The sequence below is a fragment of the Pteronotus mesoamericanus genome, unplaced genomic scaffold (genome assembly GCF_021234165.1).
Source record: "Pteronotus mesoamericanus isolate MK-2021 breed Mesoamerican mustached bat unplaced genomic scaffold, CSHL_Meso_final scaffold_174, whole genome shotgun sequence".
Classification (NCBI taxonomy): Eukaryota; Metazoa; Chordata; class Mammalia; order Chiroptera; family Mormoopidae; genus Pteronotus; species Pteronotus mesoamericanus.
In genome coordinates, this window is record NW_026555309.1 from 45286848 (window position 1) to 45306716 (window position 19869).

Below are 19869 nucleotides of genomic sequence, written 5' to 3' on the forward strand. Positions count from 1 at the left end.
CCTGCACGGACGCTCAGCGGACGCTCAGCGCGGGCCGCCCGTGCCCCCGCCCCCCGTCCCCGGCCGCATCCCGATCAAGGCTTTCTTCGTCCACTGGTATGGCCTACTTACATGACTGAAAGCACAGAGGCTGTTACATCGGACCACCTGAACTTTGCCCTCCCTTAACCAATGAGGCGACACTGGGCAGCCACTTCCGGAGTGACAAAGGTCTGCTTCCCCCTCCTTGGACAGCACATCGCTGCGACACCCCCTTCCCTGGGCTCTCTTACTCCAGCCCGGCCGGCCCCCTCAGAGCCTGTTCTACGTCCGAATCAACCACAAGCTGCCCGGACCCGACCCGCAATGCCAACTCCACCTCCTCCCCCGCCCCAGCGCCTCCCCCCACCCCCTGGGCCGGCCGGTGCGGCTCTCAGGGCCGCGGCCTCCGCGCTTTGCACAGCTGTGCCCTTGTCTGGATGGCGCTTCCTGCCTCCCCCCGCCTGACCTGCAGGTCCTTTCCCACAGCCAGAATCTGCAGGGATCGCCCCATCTGGCCCACAGCCATTTTTATAGAGCTCCTGGGTCCAAAACGAGTCCTACCTTTTTAAAGGGCAAAAAAAAGGGGGGGGCGGGGCAGGCCCTGCGTGGCCCACGAAGCCTGAGGTGTTTGCCGTCTGGCGACGCCTGAGCTTCCGCAGCCCTGGGGCCGGGCCCTCTGAGTCCTCATGTCGCACTGCGCACCCTCAACTGTTACCTGCACCCACCGCGGGACAGGCACTTCACAAGCGCTGGACAAAGGCGTGAGCCGGACAGACCGGCTCAAGGGCCAACCGGGGAAGACACGTTAAGCTCAGAGGGTCTGGTCTGGCCTTCAGCAGCAAATGCTGGCGCTTCACAGCTGTGTCCGCTCTACACGCAGCCACACACATAACCTCAAAGGCTGACAGCACACACAGACTCCACAGGCGAGGACACTGGGACCTACAGACACTAAGCGACCTGCCACAAGTCCCGTGACCACAGACAGAGCGCCGCTGCCGAGCCCAGGCCCTCTGCCCGCGAGGCGGGAGGCCCTGACAGTGAGAGGGCCTGCCCCTCCCCCCGCGCCTGCCGGGGACTCCGGGGAAGGACGGGACTGAACGTGGGTCGTTCATTTTTATAATTTTCCACTTAATGGTACTGTTTGTAAACAAACAAAACAAAAGTGAAAAGGACACCCAAAATGAGCAGTAGGCTAAGTGGCCTCGGAATAGCTACCAACTAAAAATTGTCTTTCTTTCCTTTGTTCTTAATCAGTGCCCGAGAAAGTAAAATTGAACAGCTTAATTAGCAAATGCCACTGAAGGGAGGCAGCTGCGGCCCCAGCATGAGCCCCCGTCTGTCGGCTGAGCCCGCACGCTATCCCGGGCCTCCATCTGGGTCAAGCCAGCCCTGCACTTTAACACCTCGACCCGGGCCAGGAGGCAGCTCAGGGCTTTCCAGAGGCAGAAACAAAGCATCAGAAACCCGCCCTGACCGGTGTGGCTCACTGGGTTAGGCATCGTCCCACACAGCGAGAGGTCCCCGTCTGGATTCCCAGTCAGGGCGCAGGCTGGTCAGGGCGCAGGCCAGGGCGCGTGCGCAAGCTGAGGGTTTGGTCCCTGGCTGGGGGCGTGCGAGAGGCCACCGATCGATGTTTCTCACCTTCTCTTTCTCCCTCCCTTCCCCTCTCTCTAAAAATAAACAAAATCTTTTAAAAAATAAAATATTAAAAGCTCTACTAATTAAAAGCTTAGGCTAATCTGTTACTAAAATCTATTTTGCATACCCAAAGTAGAAATCCAGCAGAGGAGTTTAAGTAGCTCAGAGCCCAGAAGTTTCTACGTTAGACCAAGATCTCAGCCAAAGAGAACTACAATATGAGTCTACTTAGGACAACATTTCAAAGGACTGGTTTCATACACAACGAAGTTTGTGGGGACAGTCCGACTTTAGAGATAAGTCACAACAAGGTACAAAAAAAATCCACTCGTTTGGAATTTATCAAACATTTTAAAGGAATCCTTAATAGAAATTAGAAAATACATCTAAAGATTAAACATATTTATTGAATAGAAAAATAAATGCCTTATGAGCTAAATAAAAATACCTCACATCAAAATTTAGCCCTTAGGTAAGGAAAGCTTCCTTCAATGAGACAAAAAAATTTCTAATCATAGAAGAAAGTGTTGATAAAGACGACATTAAAATTAAGAACTTTAGTTCCAAGACACCAAAAATAAAAAGACAAACCACAAGCTGGAAGAAATGACAAAGGACTATGGTACTTCACACATAGAAAGAACAGCTTACAAGACAATAAGAAAAACATAAAAAGAAAAAGAAAATCAGGCCAATGACCTCACAAGTCCTTCCTAAAGGGAGAAGAGAGAGGGCCAACAGATTAAAAGCTCAACAGCATTAGTAACAAGGGAAGTTCGATTTAAAGCCACAAACAGATATTATTTCACACTCAACACAATGGCAAAACTAAAAAAAGCTCGACGAACTGAACGGCTGGCAAGCGTGTAGGGCCAGCAGCCACTCTCCCCTTCGTCAGCAGGGACGTAACCTGGGACGAGCGCTGCGAGAGCAACTGGCCGCAGCCCGGCACGCTGGAGACCGGCCGGCCCAGCGCCCAGCGCCCGCGCTCCCGGGCACGCGGCCGGGGCCTGCACAGCAGCGCCTGCCACAGTGAAAGGCAGGGCCCGACCACAACAGGGAAATGGAGGAGCGATACACACCCCGCAGGTGAGTCTCAGCAGCAGCCAGGGTGCGAGAAGGAAGTCAGGTAAAACCACACATGGTATAGCTCCCTCAGTACAAAGGTCAAAGAGGACGAAACTGACACAAAGATAAGGATGAACACAGTACACAGTGAGTGGCCGCTGTTTTAAGTGCTGGGGATATGGCACTTTTGCCCTCAGAGCAAGAAAGTAAAAGTAAGTAAAATGCAAACACCACCAGAGATGGAGAGGAGCTAGGGGGCTGAGGAGAAGGGGGGGGGGGCGGTAGGGGCGCGGTGGCAGCGCCGGGGCCTGCGGGGGGCAGGTGTGCTCCAGAGCCCAGGTGTGCGCCCATCCCCTCCTCCTCCAGGCCGGCGGGCCCGCTGCGGCCTGGCCAACCCAGCCCCTTTGTCTTTGTACGCCCACGAACTGAGAATGGTCTTCACAGCGCGTGTGATTAAAGAAACAACTGAAAGAATAACATTTCATTGCACATGGAATTTATCAAATTTGAGGGACCAGGAATAAAACTGAATAGGAACCAGCTAACTCGCTCCTGTCCTCACTGTCCCTGGCTGCTTTTGTGTGGCCAGGGCAGGACTGAGCCCTGGTGACAGAGGCACGTGTGGCCCACAAAGCCGGAAGCGTTCACTGTCAGGCTCTCAGGGAGAAAGCTGCCCGCCCCTGCACCAGAACATCAGCGGAGACCCGAGGCCCGTCCTCCGCACTCACCACACGAACTCTGTCTACACGAGTTAGCTCACGCACATCTTACCTCGTCTCTCAAGATCTCATAAAACCATTTTGTAAAAGAAGACATTAAGCATATTTCTCCAAAGAACTTTGCTCCATTTAAGCTACATGCTTCTCCTCCCCTTACTGACCAAGGTAAAACAACAGATGGGTACTGCTCTCAGGAGCATTAAACCAAAACAGCAGAGCAAAGCAGAGCTACCATTCCCAGCGACTCAAGTATAAGGAAGACAGGCGGGGGGCGGGGGCGGGGGGCAGTGAGGGATAGAGGAAGGGAGCTCGTGGTCTGCTCCAGGTTCCAAGTTTACGGAGAGACCTCATGGCCGCGCTGAAGACCCAGGTCATTAGGACTGTTGAACGCCTCACTTTGTCACCATCTCAGTGCACGGCCTCAGGGAGGCGACAGAGCTATACACCCGACCCCTTCCCCATGTTCTTAAACACTGGAAGTCAAGCCGCATTTCAGCAGGGGCCACAAGACCTGTCTAACGTTCACACGTATGTGCCCAAGCAAGCACCTTCACATGTTTTAAATATCAGTGGGTGCCTCTGAATACAGTTAACAATATTAATTAAATAGTAATTGTTTCGGGGGAGGGGGTATAAGGGAACTAAATGGTAATGGGAAAAATACAATTAAGATTAAATAAAAAATAACAATTGTTGAAGGTGGTGATGAATACACAGGAGCTCATTACAACAGTCTGCTTTGCATGTCTGAAAACTTACACAAAGTTTTACAATGAAACAGAACATTCATATTTTAACTTTAATTACAATTAAAGTATAATACCAATGTAATTGGAACTGTCACACAATTCCCATTTATGCGTCCTTCAAAATCCTTAGTACAAAATCGTTTTTCCATCATTTTTACTACTAGCAACTAAAAGCGAGACGCCGATTTAAAACCTGTGCAGAGACACACGTGGCGCCTGGGACCCCAGCAGAAAAGGCAGGCACCATGTTCAGCGGCCGAGAAGGCGGAAGGTGCTCCCACCAGCGGGCACGAGCTGTTCTGCCTCCAAGTCCCCCAAGCCCAGTCATGCCCAGCACAGACGCCTACCCCTTCCCTGTGACTGTGTGAGAAGGGCACCTGCCCGGCTCCCTCCTGGGAGGGAGGGACAAGCCAGCGAGCCTGAGCCTCTGTTTCCTCTTTGTGCTCAGCAGTAACTTCACAAACTGCGCGGAGACGCACAGAGGGCTGAGAACTCTGGAGGCGGGCAAACTTCTATGTCCATGTTTACTTTTAATAATTATTACCTTTTGTGGAACATCTCACGAGGCCAGGCACTAGTGAACGTAAGACCTTCACGTGCTATGTGTCATTTATTTCTTTCATCAGCCCACAGTGCTATTGGCTAACTTAAGCGACAAGAAAACGGAGATGAGAGAATTTAACGAGCTGGCCCAGCATCACAGCGTCAGGTGCTACCCCCGGGCCACTGCCTTACCCACTGCGCCCCCCGGCTGCGCCCGGCCACGCGGGCTCGTGGGTGTACTTTGGAAAACCCTGCCTTGCTACTCAAGGTGGGGTCCACAGACCACCGGTCCTGGCGTCACCTGGGAGGCTGTGAGCAATGCAGCGTCGGACGCCCCACTTCAGACAGACGGGATTCGAATCTAAAACCAAACAAGGTCCCCAGGTGACGCTCGCACATCGAAGTCCGAGGCCCCGATGTAGCTCACGCACACCTCTGTTTTGAGGGAGAGTGTGCACTTCAGATGCATGGCCTCCTCTGGTCAAACTGAGCTTCCATCTCTGCTGCTCCCGCTCTGACCCCAAAACAAAGGTAGGCAAGTGCGGGCGGGCGGCTGCCCCCCAGGCGGCCAGGGCCAGGGGGAAGAGCCCAGCCCACGACCTTTCGCCCTGACCTTTCACCCCCACCTGCCCTCAGCCCCTCTCCACGGCCAGCCCTCTGACAGAGCCCAGGCAGCCCCGGCCCTGCCTCCTGCCAGGATAGGCCAGACGCACGCCCAGGGAGGGCTGCGGCGGTTGGGGGGGGCGACGGGGGCTGACCAGCAGGCCTCTGGCCCTCCCTGCAACGCGCTCTCCAAAGACCGGAGCTCAGGGAGCTACGAAGCGGTTCCAAGGCGCGCCCAGGCAGGATGCGGCCCTTACAACGAACAGAAATGACTGCACGATGGACAGTCATTTTCAGTTTTCCTCTCATGACACTTTCTCAAACCTTGGTTTCCACCACCTCTCTTGCTACGAGACCCGGACTTAGCGCAGTAAACGCCTCTCCGCATGCCCCCACCACCTATCTTAGCCCGGCCTGTCTCCCACGAGGACATGCTCCCCTTCCTCCCCCTCCCAGGGGCCGCTTCCTCCTGACCCCTTCAGCTTTGCACAGCGCTCGAACCATGGCGCCGCAACCGCCTGTCTACTAGACTATGACCCGCAGGGGCAGGCAGCACACCATCAGTGCTTTCGGTGAACCACAGTGAGGCTGGCGAGCAGCTTCTGCTCGGCGCACCAGCCACACCAGAGGCCCCCACCGCAGGCTCAGGGGCGGCCGCGTGGGAAGCTGAGCCTATGAAGGGCTGACCACCCGATTTTTAGCTGCAGGCCGATTCCCGAAAAGGGCCAGCCTGCAGCAGCGAGCACGCCGGCACCGGTGGCCCTCCACGCGGACCGCGCCCCGGCAAGGCCCTGGGCAAGGCCAGTGCTGTCCCGCGGGACGCCGCGCGACGGCGGCGTTCCAGCTCGGGGCACTGCCCGACGCGGCAGCCGCCAGCCTCACGTGGGAACTGGGCGTCCGCCCTATGGCTCGTGCGACTGTGGAAGAGGCCGCACCGTAACGTCCTTCTGACAGCCACAGGCGGCCCGCGGCCACGGCAGGAGACGGCAGGCCCTCGCTAGGCAGGGGAGTAGAAGTGAAAAAAGCATCCGTGGTCCCTTAACTGCAAGCTGCTACTTGGTCCAACCCTCCTTCTGAAGAAGAGCTAAAAAGCAGGTACTTCAATCTCAGAAGCAACCAGAGACTGGCAGAACAAAAGGAAATATCCAGAGAAAAGTAAAGTGAAACAAGAAGGCCAGAGAGACAAACGCGCACAGGCACCCGCTGTGCCCTGAAGCCGTTCGGATTCTGACGTGCTCAGCTTTCCCTTCCCCAGCAGCAGAGGGAAAGAGGCAGGAATCACAAAGGCCACGTCCCCCAGAGCGTCCGCCTGGGCCTCAGGAAGAGCCCGCCAGACGTGGCCGCCCCTCGGGGGGAATCGCAGCTCAGGGGCTCGACAGGCTACAAACCAGGGCCTTGACCGAAGGCGACCTCGACGGGCTGACACAAACACAGACGCCCCTGATGGCAGCCACCGTCACGGTCGGCCGCAGACGAGTTCGGCGGCCAACCTGGGTCCCGCACCACGCCATAGATAAAAATGATCTCAAAGCGAGTCGTCGGCCTCACCTACAAAACTCCTAGAGGGGAGAAAAATCAGAGAAAACCTTTGTGGCCTAAACTTTGGCAAAGATTTCTTAAATATCACAGCAAAAAACCACAATCCATAAAACATATTGATCAATGGGACATCATCAAAAATGTGTGACTTCTGCCCTCAGGACACTGTTAAGAGAACGGAAAAACCAGCCACAGCCTGGGACTAAAGCAACGCTTGTATCTGACGAAGGATCTGTGTCCAGGACATGTAAAGAATCTGCCAGTTAAAAAAAAAAAATGTCTAATGGGCAAAATATTTGAACACCAAAGATACAGGGATGGCAAATAAGCATATGAAAAGATACTCAACACTGTTAGTTATTTGGGAAATGCCTATTAAAACCACAATGAAATGCCATTAGACACCTAGCACAACGGCGAAAATGTGACACAGCAGCCATTCCGACTGCCGCCTGGGGACCCCACGCACCGCAGGGGGAGGTAAAGCGGCACGGCCGCTCCAGAACAGCTTGGCACTGTCTTAAAAAGCTACACGTGCACCTACCGCATGACCCTAGACCCCATCATTCCCACAGAGACTTACTCAAAAATACCCCTAGGCTTTATCTGCGATACTCCGAAAATCAAAAACAATTCTCCCCGTCAGCCTATACATTCAATGTCAGCCCAAACACACCCGGTAGAATTTTTGTGGAAGATGACAAGTGATTCTCACACACGTGGAGGCGCGCAAAGGTTGGAGTGGCCAGCGCGCACCTGAGCCAAGCCAACTGAATTATGAAGTTAAAGGAGAAAGGCAAAACTCCGAAGCATTTAGAAAACAGCAAAGGATTCATTCATGACCTCAGGGCAGGGAAAGACATGAGAAGTAAAGGAAACTATAAAGGAAAACTATAAAGGAACTATAAAGGAAAAGACTGACACACTACATTAAACTGAGGCGCTTCTGGTCATCAGCCACAACAACGGAACCCACCTCTGGGCCAGCGCAGCTGCACGTGACGAAGCGGGCGAGGCGGGCAGCGCAGCCCCCACTGAGGGCCGCTGGACTCCGAGGGCCTGCGCGCGCCCTTTGCCCGCCTAACAGGAACAGGGGCCTGTGAGAAACAGGGAAGGCCGAGAGGCCAGGAAATGCATGGGAAGATACGCCACCTCATGCTACCCAGGAAAGGGCTGCCAAAACCACAAAGCGGTAACAGTAGGGAAACTGCCCGAAGGGGTAGGGAGGACAGACACGGGAGGTCAGAGACGGGCGGCAGACGCAGGCGCAAAGGGCCGGTCCCCGGCAGGACGGCCAGCAGAACCGCGGACTGGCCTCCTGCGCAGCCGCTCCGGGCCAGGCTCTCGGAAGCACGGGTCACGGGGCTCGCGGCCGACGCCTGACTGAGGCTCTCCCGCGCACTTCTCCACTTTCGCCTTCACGGGGCTGTGCAGTTCCTCAGAGGCTGATCACACGGAAACATCTTCTCGCTGTTTCAGGATTACCCTTAATTCTGTCCATCCCCAATTCTTGAAGTTTTGTAACAACTCTCCTATGCTCAAAGACCCCTCCCTACAAAGCCCTGCAACAAAGTTACTTACTTCCTTCTTTGTAATTAACTCCCTTCAGGGCCTCCGTGGGTGGAGAGGCTGACCGCCCCCTACTCAAGCAGGATGAGGAAGCGGGGGTGCGGGGGGAGGCGCATGGACACCAAAAGGGCAATATAAAATCCCTGTCCCCGGGCTCACAACACTCAGTTTGCCAACAGGCGCACCTAATCCTGTGTACAATGCAACCGGTAGGAGACTCGTCACCCATCCCAGCTTTGTACATTGTGAAACTTTCATTTAGCATTTTTCTTAGGAAAAAAAGGAAAGGCCAAAGGCAAAACAAAATGTATTGAGTCGGGCAGGAATTTAATGCTAGGCAGAGAATCAATTCACACCGCACTCCCATAAGGCACCCCTGAAGCGGCACCACCGACTCTCGCCCAAGCTGGCCAGCGTCTTGGGCACAGAAACAAGCCACCCGGGAGCGGCACCTTCCACGCCCGCTTGTGCGCACACGCTCTGGCCACTGCCAAAGCCACACGTCCAGGAGCCATACAAACCGCTACTCAGCATAGAACTGTTCGCTTAAAATTGTTCGTTTTGAAATCAGGATTCAAAAGAATCAAATGGTCTCAACATAAAGCATTCAAAACCACTCAACAAAAGTAATTGTTAGGGTCTTACCAAAACTCTAAAAATGCTGAAAAACACATTTAAGAGCCCTAAAGTGAGGGCAACCTCATCAGCAAATCTGAGTGGTCGAGAGACCACGCCCCCAGAGCCGGACTGGGGTCCGAGGCTGGGCCTGAGCAATTCCCAGCTCCGGGGAGAGCGACACTGCCGTCTGGGATGGCACTTTGGGGCCACAGCAAACAACCTGGGGCTTGCGGAGCATGTGCCCGTGTGCATGCGTGTGTCTCTGCACACCACAGAGCAAACGTCAGAGGGGACTTGCTGAGGAAGAGCACACAGCTTCCACCCAAGTGGTGTCCTTCCTCACCGAAAGCAAAGGGAGGAGGCCTGCCACTCTCGCCTCAAAATGTTCTCTCTAGGTGACAGCGTGACAGTCAAAGGCTCGCTGAGCAGGTCGAGGGAAAGCTGACATGCTGGGCAATGGGCCGGAGACAGGCGGAAGGCGGACTTTTACAGATGGCCCGGGGCGCGGCCAAACCCCCCACGGGCACCCGACGCGTCCGGCTGACCAGTGAAGATCCACGGGGCCTCTGGGCACCGTCAGAGTTCCGTTACAACCCCCGCTCACTCGGTGTCCCCTTGAACAACTTTCTGTCTTCGGAACTTAGGATGAGTCCTAAATGAACACGAGAACAATTCCTACAAGATCAATTTCTAGGGGGAAAAAAAGAACTTTTCCAAATCGTAAAGGGGCCACGCAGTGTTTTTTCCAGCCTAGAAACCTGAAATAAAGCAAGTAGGCAGCTGTGAGAACACAGAGAGTCCCAGTCCCTCCCTCGTGGCCAGTCCCACACAGTCGCTAAGGGAGGCTCCTCACCGAGGCGGACAGCAGCAGACAGCCCGTGACGCGCTGTCAGCTCCCGGTCATCGAAGGGCTCCGTTCTTCCCCGTCAGTGCATACGTGTTCATGGGGTCCCACGTGGGGCCGGCGGCAGTGCGCACGCCAAGTTTCTGCCCTCGTGGCGCTTCAGCTCTCAGGAGAAGACACACAACCCACTCAAACGTATGACGCGAGAAGCTGTTCCAGCTTTTCTCCGGTCCGGCAAAGACAAACACACGGTTGGGTCACGAGCAGACACAACGAGCACAGAGAGGTCGCCACACCCAAAGCACAGGACGGCAGAGCTTTTCGTGAAGAACGTGACGTGGGGCAGGGGTGCTGGCACAGAGCCCTCCGACCAGAGCTTCAGGGGCCTCACAGCCTTGATGTTGGTCCCCTGCCCCCACATAAAGGAAGAGAGAGCGTGTTAACCGCAAAAAGCCAGACGGAAAACTCTGCACTGATGATAACGAGCGCAGTCACTTCAGAAGCTCTCTGAGCCGCAATGTGCTTCGGAGGACAAGCAGCAGGCTCACCCCCGGGCCTTATTCCTGGGGCGGCGCGCGCCACGCGTCCCTGTCGCCACGCCCGCTCCCCACACGCCTGCACTCGTCAACCGCACCGGCCCCTGAGGCTCAGCATGAAAGGCTGTGAACACGCGAGTCACTAAAGCACGTCCCCTGGCAAATAAGAAGCATCTTATTAGTGCACAATGCACTCATCGTTTTTATTTAACTAGTTCTAAATTGATTTAAAATAAACAATTTTGGTATTTCATTAAAGCGTTTGCTTACACTATATTGGCCAAATCAGAGCTTCACGTTCTGAAATTATCAGATTCAAACACAAAATACAATTACTTCAATGCCCCCAGACACAGTAACCGCTGTTGCTCACGATCTACTCCTTCTTCAGGAGACTGGCTTTCGATGGTCAAGACTGCCCCTCCCCGGTTAGGAGCTGGCGCCGGTCAACCGCAGGCCTGGCCAACCAAGCCCAGCCACTCCGGGGGGGAGAGACCCAGGGTGCGCTGCTCCAATGCCAAGCCCGCCGTGCTTCACCCATAAAACGAGGGTATGAACACTACCACCGCCCTCTGGTCCTAGCGGGGAATAAAGGACGTAAAGCATCAAGGCCCTCGGCTCAGGCCTGACACGCAGAGCCTCTCCCAGATTTAACTGACCTGTAAAAAGGTGCTGACACCTACCAATGACACACGTACCCACACAGTAATGTCACATTTCTCCCCTGTCACTGGATAACGTCCCAATGTGTAAGTTGTCATTTTTCTTTTTCTGAAGAGCTGATAGTAAATGGCAATGTATGTAAATAAAATTTAGGTAGAATTATTTTAATTAAATGCAAAGTTTGTGAGGAAACACCTTCTTGTTCTTAAAAATAGGTAAACTTTGTCATGATGCTACCAGTACTCTTGTCTGAGACTGACAACTGCGGAAGAGCGGCAACGGTGCCAACCGTGGGGCTCGGTGGGTGGGCATCGCCCTGCCAACCGAAAGGCATCAGGGCACACGTCTGGGTCGGGGGCCGGGTCCCAGGTCGGGGGCTTTCGAAAGGCAACCGATCGATATTTCTCCCCCTGCTTTTCTCCCTCCCTCCTCCCGCTCTAAAAATACATACATAAAATCTTTAAAAAAACAAAAGGTGGGAACTGCCCCACTCGGGCAACAACATCTACTTCCCATTTCTGTCTCTACACCATGTCATTAGTGTTTATGCAAACTAGACTACGATTAACAGTGCCTGCTAAAAATTCCACTCGAACGCAACTTTGATTTATACATGCTTCGCTAAATTTATTTTCCTCATAGAGCCAAGCAAAAAAAAAAAAAATACAACTGTTACAGACAGGCTCAGAGAGGGTCCCCCTGCTGCTTTATAATCAGAAACACAAAACGCTGGTGGAGAGAAAGAGCAATAAAGGGTTCCAATTATCTGCTGCTAAACACTGTTTACAGAAGAGGCCGAGAACCACCCTCCCTGCAGCGGGAGAGCGGCTGGTGCACCCGGAGCCCTGCCGGGCTGCTCCCTGCCCCCTTCCAGGGCACCTTCCGCGGGCTGGCAAGCAACCTGCCATTCGAATGCTTGTTCGCCTTCACAAACTTCCTGAACTTTAATACCATTGACTCAAATGAGGTCATTTATTCTGTCCAAATTTTTGAAATTGACATTTTAAGTAATGTATGTAGATATCAGTAAAGTCTTAAAAGGCTTTCACAGCAATTTTTGGCTAATTAAGGAATTTTTTGAGGGAAAACAGTAACAAGAATGTTCTTCAACAAGCTCTAAGATAAAGTACTGCAGAAATTAAACCTCTGACTTTTTAGTAAAAAAAAAAAAAAACCCAAAAACCTCATTTCACAAACATGATAGCAGTAACAGAACTTTTAACGCTACTGAAATTTTTCAATTAAATGTATGGCTCAATAGAATCGTGCAGGTTTCCAGGTACCTTTCTACAACACAGGATCGGCATGTCGCACTGCGTGCGCACCGCCCAAGTCCAGTCCCCTTCCGTCACCTCGTATATGGCCCTGCTACTGACACTTAAGGCAAGATTTATTGTAGCTGAAAACCTGTCTTAACTGACAATGTTTAATTTCAAAAGTTAAAGATTTCCATACTGTTTATAGCACTTCGAACGGAATCTTTTGTTGCCTTTAAGACAGTTTTAATTATTTTCTCAAAATTAAGTCTCAGAGAGGCTAAGTCACACCTCCCCGGGGAGCCCCTGCGGAGCCTGCGTCCGCCGCCGCGGCCCCTCCCTGGCGCCCCTCCCACCCACTCCGCGCCGGGGCGCGCAACCCCGGGGGACCGCGACCCCTTGAAAAGGGACGTGGGCTCACACAGGCTCTTCCAGGGCTCGCCCCTACACGGGGTTACTTGGAAATGACTAAAATTCTTCAGAGAATTGGCCACATTCGATCTTGCCATTTCTGTAGCGTTTAGAGCACAAAAGTGTTCGGGGAGACAGGAACAATAGGCTCAGCTAGGTCCTTCCCCTCCGCGGAGAGCCCCCAACGTCAAACAATATGCTCATAAAGATACTGAAACACAAACTTCCTTTAAAAGTTCAAACACCACAGGGCTTAAAAATGAATTCAAGAGCACAACTGGACGATAATACTATCCCGGCTGCAGCTCCCCGAGGGTGAGGTGAAGGCCAGTGCGTGTCCCCTCGATCCCTCCTTCCGCACCCTCTCCTCCCGCTGCGGGGGCGGGGGGGCGCGGGGGGGTTCAATGGTGGGACCGCGGGCCGGAGGGCGCGGCTGTGGCATTCGCAAAAGGGGCCCATTTTCACTACCCGTTCCACGCACACGACGGGCGAGGCTCCGGAGGTGCCTCCCAAGAGCCGTGGCCTGTCTCTTTCCAACCTTGAAAATAGTTACCTGCTGAGCGAAACTCCCAACGATGGCCGTGTGAACACAGACCCGCAACGCCCACCGGCCTCCGGCTCCCCGGGTTACTACAATATTCCGATTCTCTCGGCCGCCCTGCCCCAAACCCAGCTGCAGGCTAACTAGGCAAGAATGGGACACTGTTGAAATGGCTCAAAAAAAAAAAAAAAAATTTTTTTTTTTTTTACGCTGAGTGCATGAAGCGGCTAGATCCTGCAATCCAATAAAACCAAGTACCGACACCCCACCCCCGTCCCGATGAAGAAGGGGGCCGGGACGGGAACCGAGAGAGGAACAGCGAGTCGGCGGCGGAGTCCCCCCCAGGCGGCGCGCGGGGGGCAGGGGCGGGGGGCTGCGGCCGAGGCGGAGGCCGCTTGGAGGCACAATGGATCGGACGGGGTCTCAGGGCCATCGCCCCGGGAACCGCCGGACCGCGGGAACCGGAGCCAGCAGCCGGCAGGGCGCCCACCCCGGCCCCGGGGTCGGGGCTCGCGGGCCCGCCGCCCTCGGTCCCACCCCTCCCCGCCGGTGAGCCTCCGCTCCGGGCGCCCCGCGTCCTCGCGGATGTCCCTCTTCCTCCTCCTTCCCTCTGCCCCCTTTTGTGTTTTTGAGACACTTGGCCGGCTGCGGCGGAGGCCGGCCGTTCTCCCACGTCCCCCGGCCTCCCCTTGTTCCTCGGCCTCCCCGAGCCCCCGGCCTCCCCACGTCCCTCGGCCTCCGCGGGCCCCCGGCCTCCCTACATCCCCGGCCTCCCCTTGTTCCCCGGCCTCCCCGGGCCCCCGGCTTCCAAATGCCCCCCGGCCTCCCCAAGCCGCGGCCGGCGAGCGGGCGGGCGGGCAACGCGGGAGGAACCGGTCTCGTCGCATCCGCCTCCAGGACTGGCCTGCCCGGCCCCGCTCGGCCCTCCGCCCTCAGGCCGCGGCCCTGCCAACCACCAGCTGCGGGAGTCGGCCCCCCGCCCGCGCCCCGGCCCGGCCCCGCACTCACTCGGACAGGCAGACAGGCGCGGGCAGGCAGACACGGACGACGACTGGGCGGCGCCGCGGACGGACGGGCCGCGCTCCCTCCCACGCCTCACGCTGCGGGCGCACAGCGGTCCCGGCCGGCGGCGGCGGCGGCGGCGGGCTCGCGCCCTCGGAGTCGTGCTGCGCGTGCGCGGCGGCCGGCTGCGGCGCGCCCCCCACCGCTGCGCGCGCCCGCCGCGTCCTCGGCCCGAGCTTCCGCCTCCCGGAGGACCGGGCCTGCGCTCGGCGCCTCGCGCATGCTCAGCACGCCGCCGAGCGCCGCTGGCCAGATCGCGCCGGGGACGCCGGCCCGGGGTTTCCGGGCGGCCCGAGGCGGCGCGCGCGTCGCTGTCGGCCGGGGGAGCCCTGGCTGGGGCGGGAGGGCGCGGCCGGCCGTGCAGACCTGCGAGGGGCCACTGTAGCGGCCCTGTGGGCTGGCAGGTGGGACACTTCGGGAAGGTCCTTCCACCCCTTCCCTGTCCTCAAACGGCAGAGCCGGCCGCTAGGGCGCCTTGGTCGCCGGCCCAGCGGTCCCGCCCCCGAGTCGGAACCATCGCTGTGGGACTGGGCCTGGTCCGTGACTTCTCCAGGCCTCATGCACTCCTTAGGGATTTAAGTGTCCTGGGCCACTTTGCAGATGGGGAAACTGAGGCTGGCGGCATCATAGCTAACGCTGGTCTCTACAAAGATTTGATCTTAGAAGGCGGTCCGGAAGGGGCTTTACGAATCAACTGCAGGTGAACAGATGTGGCACTGATCTGGGGCCATAACCCCAAGGCACCGGTGCTCTGGTGGTCTTGAGGCCTAAGTAAGGACGGGGGAGGTCCCTGGAACCTGGGGATCACCAGGCAGAAGGATGCGAGCAAGAGCCAGTTTTGGAGAGGAGCAGATGGGTTACCAGCACTGGACTCTGGAGGGGGTTGCAGGGCAGATGACAGGGGCCTCCTCGTCTGACCTGGGTGCCGGGCACTAGGCTGCAGGGACCCTCGAAAGGGTTTATGCAGAAAGTGATGATAGGTGATATGTGTTCTTAAATTTAAAAAAAAAAAAAAAATCACTGGCAACTTTGCGGTAGGAAGTGAAACCAATACCGGAGCAACTTTCGCTTTTATGTTTGTCACTTTAATCCTCACCACAAACGAGGAGGCCGGATAGGCACACGCTCCTTTTGAAAGGTGAGCTCCGTGCAGCTCCCAGAAGCGCCCTGCTGCCCCTCTTTCAGAAGCAGTCTTTTGGTTCTCATTATAAGAGAATCAGGTAAAATAAAATTATACTTGATTCGTTTTTGCTTCGCAAGAATTTTTCCATAGTTCATGGTTTTATTGTTTTTTAACGACGTGTTTTATGGTTGGTTGTTTTTTAAACTACCTTTAAGAGGAGGGGTCACCTCGTTAGATGTCCGCGGACCGCTCTGTACACGCAGGAACCACCGTCCTTTCACACATACTCCCACCCTCTTACTCCGCCCCCTTGTCCTCCAAGGCACCCACTGTTCCCAGCCTCGGCACAGGTGCTTGTGTATTTCTCGGCCGTGTGCTCCTGCCACTAGAATGTTAGGTTCACTGGCACAGCAACTTTGTTTTGTTCACTTCTGGGTCCCTGGCACATAATAAAATACTTGAGTGACTGAAAGGCGCTTTGGGTGACATGAAGTGAGAAAGTATGATCCACAGTGTAAGAAGGGAATGGGAGTCCAGAGGGCGTGAAGGGACAAAGGGATTATAGGAAAGGATGTCTTTGGGGGAGGGGTTTGCCAAGTGTAGTGGACCTGACATGGTCGCTGAGTCTCTGCCGCTCCTCCCAATACACGATGGAATTTAGCTATTCATCTCTTGAATTTGAGTAGACATTGTAACTTGCTTTGAACAATAAAATGTGTCACAGTGACATTGTCCAACTTCTGAGCCAAGGCCTCAAGAGGTCGTGTGTTTTTCTCTTCACCCTGTTAAGCGAGCCCAAGGCAGCCTAGTGAGGCCACGTGGCCAAGCCAGGCTAGTGAGGCCGCGTGGAAGACAGCCAAGGCGTTCCGGCCAACAAGCTGCCAGCTGCCAGACGTGTGAGTGAGGCCCCCTCGACCACCCAGGCCCAGCCAAACGCAGGCGCACGAGACCCCGAGAAACCAGCAGAACTGTCCGGCTGCACCCAGCCCAAACTGCCAAACCAGAAAACGACGAGCAAATACAATAAACACCTGCGATTTTAAGCATCTGCCCTTTGGGGTAGGTAGTTTGTTACACAGCCACATATAACTGATACATTCTGTTTCCTCGACTCTGCCATGATGCTTCTGGAAAGTCAGCTTTGATTATCCTGCTGAAGGAAGAAAATGGGGGGAGGGCAGGAGGAAGGGGCAGTGCAAACGAGAGGGGCAGCCGGAGAAAAGGCAGGTGTGCCGGGGGACAGCGAGCAGTGGTTATCTAACCAGCCCGGAGCCCGTGAGCAGGTGCCTGAGAGCCGAGGCCCAGGGCTCGGGGGAGCCGTGGGGCAGGCCAGGCTCAGGCTCAGCTGTCCACCAGCATCTGACACTGGGCAGGTCGCATCGCACGTCAAACCTCGGTCCTCACCTGTGAAAGGGGGCTCATAAAGGACCTACGTGAAATCCGGTTGCCAAGGGCGAAGAGAACTTCGCTGTGAAACTCTCAGCGCGTGCTAGGCATAACATAAGTGTTATTGACAAGGTACAGCATTCCTGTGCGGGTCGCTACGAACCTTGACGACCACGAACCACCCAGAGCGTAGCGTTAACAAAGGCTGACTCTCCTCGGGGGGCTCCGAGGGTCGGGCCCTGTAGGCACTGTCCCCACACCTCATAGCGCCCCTGCAGCGTGGACGCTGTTGTCATCTCCCAGCTTCACGGATGTGAAAGCCGCGGCTCAGAGGAAAGGAAGCGGCGAGGCAGAGAGCAGGGCTGGAATTCAAAGCCGCACCCCGTCCAACTGCACTGCACGCCCGTGCTCCCCCGCCCCTCAGCGCAGCACCGCAACCCCACACAGAAAAGCAAAACAACGCCATTTGGCTGTCTCCTTCCTGCACTGCGCCAGATGGGCCGAGCGCTGACCTCGTGGGGGAAGCTTTCAGGAAGGGCTTCCTGCTTGCTGGCAAAGCAGCTGTGCGCCCTGGGAGCGGTCCCCCCTCGCAAAGGCCCCCGCCTCCCTGCGCTGGCGAGGGCTCGCCCCCAGAAGCCACTCGCTGGGGGAAGCAGAAACACACGTGTAAGGCCAGGGGGTGGATCCCAGTAACAAAGGCACGGAGCCGATGTCACCAAGGGGACACTGAGGCCCCAGTTACTGCCCCCATCATGGCTCTCATCCGCCTAGGGAAAGTGAGACCCGGGAGACACGTCAAGGTCCAGTAAGATGTGCCCCAGCAGCCATACACCTGCCACAGCCCCTGGGATGCTGGCCCTCAAGTGTCAAGAATCGGAGACTGGACAGGGAAGAGGGAGCCGAGTGCACCTCGGTTCAAATCCCAGCTCCCGTGTGACAGCCCAGTGGCCCTAAACAGGCCATCCAACCTCAGAGCCTCAACTTCTTCACCTGTAAAATGGGGAGAAGGGGACGAGCAAGCTGCAAGAGCAGAAGGGAAGGGGCAGGGGGAGCCCCTAGGGGAGAAGGCCCAACAGGGGAGCAGGACGAAGGAGGGACAGCATGAGGGACCGGAAGACAGAGTCCCTCCTTCAGATTCCGGCATGAAGGCGAGATGAGCTGCAACCACTCAGGTCACCTGGCTCCGCAGGCAGGGCGCATTCCAGGCTCACAGGCCGGCTGGCCGGGCGGGCTGTGCGGGTTTTACTGCCCATCCAAATCTTCACTTGCGGACATCGCGGGGGCACGTTCAACACAGAGGGCAGCCCACTGCCATTGTTTCCCAGTGTAAGCAAACGGCCATATCGAAGACTTCCCACTTCTTTCGTCTTCTCAGTTTTGTCTTTTCTTTTCCAAGCTCCATGTTCATAGTTTCGATCCCATCCTGATCTTAACTTGGACTGACTCCCAGGGATGCGAAGCCGTGCTTTCCTGCGCGGGGGTGGGGGTGGGGGGCAGCTTGTCTTCCTCTGAATTGGTGTGGACTGATACTTCTGTAAAATACCATAAAAATAAAGGAGTAGAAAGAATAACATCTTTAAAACGCAAAATCATACAAAATGTAAGCCCTGATTTTTTATTACGAGATCCAAAGGGCATAAGACAACACTGTCAGGTTGCTGTGGAAGCTTCTACAACTGCTCATTTCTGTTCTCGTCTCTCCTGACTTGGGAACAGTGTGGGAGGCACCCACCAGGAGAAAGGACTGCACCCACTCCCCAGAAATGCACTCACACACCACCCGTGGCCTCTCAGCCTTCTCACAACGTCCTTGTTGACAAGTAACCAGTGTGGTCACCCGGAAGGAAAACTGAGGCCCAACAAGATCAGGCACCCACCCGGGGCATCAGCAAACGAGCACTGGAGGCCTGTGGGTGACAGGCGTTCCAGGCATAACGCAACCAGGAATGGGGATTACTTTGTGCTGAATCCAGTGTTTGTTGAATGACTGAATGAAGGTCTCCCTAAGTACTTGCTTCTCCCCATGATTGTGAACAGTGTGTTTACCTTGGACCCTTGATGTTCTGTTGTATGTCTTGACTCACCTAAACTATAAACTCCTTGGGATAAGAAACCAAGTGACTTCAGCTCCCTGATGTTGAGTTCCTCTGTCTTTACCACAGACAGTGTCGTCCTACCCGCCCCACGCAGTGGTTACGAGGAGGAAACAACACGCGCCAGGGAAGAGCTGGCGCCTTGTTCATGGAGCACGTCCCCAGTACAGGCGCTCATCTGAGAAGAGGCACCTAAAACGCCTGTGGGTGGGAGGACACAAAAGTTAGTGGCAGCCACGCTCACTTTACCACGTGGCTATAGCTTGCAATGCATCTGGATGTCCAGGTCTCTGCCCCTTCTACAAATGGCCGTCGGGGACGCACGTATGTAGAGAGACGCGTTTCTAAACAGGCGGCCCAGGCCAACCTCCACAAGGGACTAAGGAGCTCCGGGCTCACCCGGGTTGGTAATTACCCTCTCTACCTGGAAAAATCCCCAGTGACTCAGCGGGGTGGAAATGCCACCTATGCCTTGGGGACAGGAAAAAGGCTGGAACCTTGGCCAGCCCCGACAGGCAAGCAGCGGTCTGGCTCCTGGTGGAAAGCCAAAGTGGGTTCTCACCTGCCGCGCAGGACAGGCACACTGGGGTCCTGAGCTGCCTGGGTCACGCCGCCCTCCACAGCCTTGTGCTCCGGGTCTGTCGCAGGCCTGGGGACGTCGGCGAGCTCTAGTCCTGAAGTCCTGTGAACTCGCAGAGGGGTGACGTTGAGTCTGCCACGAGCTGCTCGCAGTCCCCACCAGGGGCTCTCCAAGGGCAGGGGCGAAGAGTGGGAAGCCCGCCGTGAGTGCTCCGTAAATAAACCGTGTTCCTGCCTGGAGACAATGCTGTAGGAAAATCCTCGCACCCCCAACAGGCTGACCGTGACAGCAGGCAGATTTCGAG

The 19869-nt window shown here is 55.7% G+C and overlaps 1 protein-coding gene across 2 annotated transcripts in view; it reads right to left on the bottom strand.

Moving 5' to 3' along the window:
• PTK2 (protein tyrosine kinase 2) overlaps nucleotides 1–14480 on the bottom strand; it is a 146220-nt gene extending 131740 nt beyond the window's left edge. The window contains exon 1 of one of the 2 annotated variants that reach the window (XM_054590539.1): nucleotides 14330–14480. The gene's annotated coding sequence lies outside the window, so the exon portion shown is untranslated. Of the gene's footprint in view, nucleotides 1–9923; nucleotides 9995–14329 lie in introns of those variants that run through there. The other variant, XM_054590540.1, reaches the window with a different exon arrangement.
• Between the last annotated feature and the right edge of the window lie 5389 nt (nucleotides 14481–19869).